The sequence below is a fragment of the Hippocampus comes genome, unplaced genomic scaffold (assembly GCF_001891065.2).
Source record: "Hippocampus comes isolate QL1 unplaced genomic scaffold, H_comes_QL1_v1.1 scaffold524, whole genome shotgun sequence".
Taxonomy (NCBI): domain Eukaryota; kingdom Metazoa; phylum Chordata; class Actinopteri; order Syngnathiformes; family Syngnathidae; genus Hippocampus; species Hippocampus comes.
In genome coordinates, this window is record NW_017805708.1 from 166,053 (window position 1) to 167,800 (window position 1,748).

Sequence of the window (1,748 nt, forward strand, 5' to 3'; positions counted from 1 at the left end):
TATATATATACGGACCTTGAGGACCTTTGTGACTTGTGACTCGATCAAGCGGGACTTGATGACAACCCCGATGACGGATAGTCCGTATTTTTGGTGATAACCACTGACACAAAAACAACACCACAGCGTGGAGACTTTTTAACTATTTATTATCTCGGAGTATGTGACAAAATAATCACTATAGATAAAAACAGCATTTGAGCATTTTTACAACTAAGAACATGTTTACAGACCAGCAAAACTAATTGTACAAAAATAATGATAATATCGAAAAACATAATCCCTCCCACCCCACCTCCCAAAAGTAAAAACGATAAAGAATACAACATCCTCGCATCAGTGTGCAAACCGTTTATACAGACGGACAGGTGCCCTTTTGTACGGCAACAAATCCCGATAAATTATTTAAATAGCATTTATCTAAACACGCACACACTCAATGACCTGTCACAAACTGCTAAGAACAAAACCGAACAATAATTTATCTGCTCAAAACAGCATCGGACATATACGATGAAGCAAAATTATTCTTTAATAAGGAACAACAACAAAAAATAAAAAAGAGAAGAAGAAATCTCCCATTTTACTGTCTTTCTTGTTGGGGTACTTTTGGGTGCCGGATGTCGTCAAACGGAAATGTCATTTCATTTACGACCTGTGCGACACGAACACGACAGTCATTTTGGTGGAAAACGAAATGCATGTGTTTGTATCGATGGACTGCAATGAGGTAATATTTGTACATCACTTCATTCATTTTGCTTTTGGTTCGTAAAGGACAAGTCACAAACACTTCATGCTAAGTAGCCCCGTGCTGAACCAAAACAAAAACTGTTTGCGAGTTGCGAGTCGAGGGAGCAAGACATCCAGTTTCTGAAACCCGATTCCTCCCAATTTTGTTACATTTTTCGCTGTTTTAGCCAAGAGATTTGGAACTTTTTCAAAGTTTTTTTTTTTTATGCCTACACTGTAGGCAAGAGTCAATAAATTACATGTATTTACATAATACCTAATTCAAACCTCAAAAGATGAGGGCAATAAATCTCTTGTCATTGACCAAGGCTTGGCTGTGACATGATGGAGGGAATGCAGACTGTCATTTATTTTTTTTTACAAGACGCTCATTTTACCTGAGAGTTGTTAACCAATTCACAACTAAGATTACTTCAAGACTAGCGCAATTCCATTTGGACTTTGGGATAGCGTTTCCCCTTTTCATGGGTTTTCTCTTCACGGAGTCTTAGGTCGATGAATACGAGTGCTTTCATTTTCCATCCACGGTCAGTCTTCCACACACGAGCACGAACACACACATCCGCAAGAATACGTTTGTCGTATTTCTAACACTGCAGTTATCTTCCCCGTCGTACGTCCTCCGCATCAAAGATTTCTTCCATTTAACCGCTGCCGTCGTCTTTCGAGTCCTCCAGAATTGCGTCGTTCGGAATGTGCAACCCGGTAAAGCAAACGGAATATTGACTCAGTCTTTTCTTTGGGATGCCCGTAAGGTGAGGAAGAGGAGCGAGAAAGGCGCGCGGGCCGAAGAGGAAAAGCCGAGAGAGAGGATGTAAAAAAAAAAAAAAAATTTGCAAGTGCATAGTTGTCTACGGGGTGCCCTGCCCGCACAGAGATGAATGAGGTCTTTCACTGAGTAAGAAAGCAAGGAGAGCTGGGACAGAAAGGTGCCGGTGTCCTCGACGCAAAGGTGGGAGGGAGGGAGGGAATATTTTCCTTTTTCTCTCCAGCTT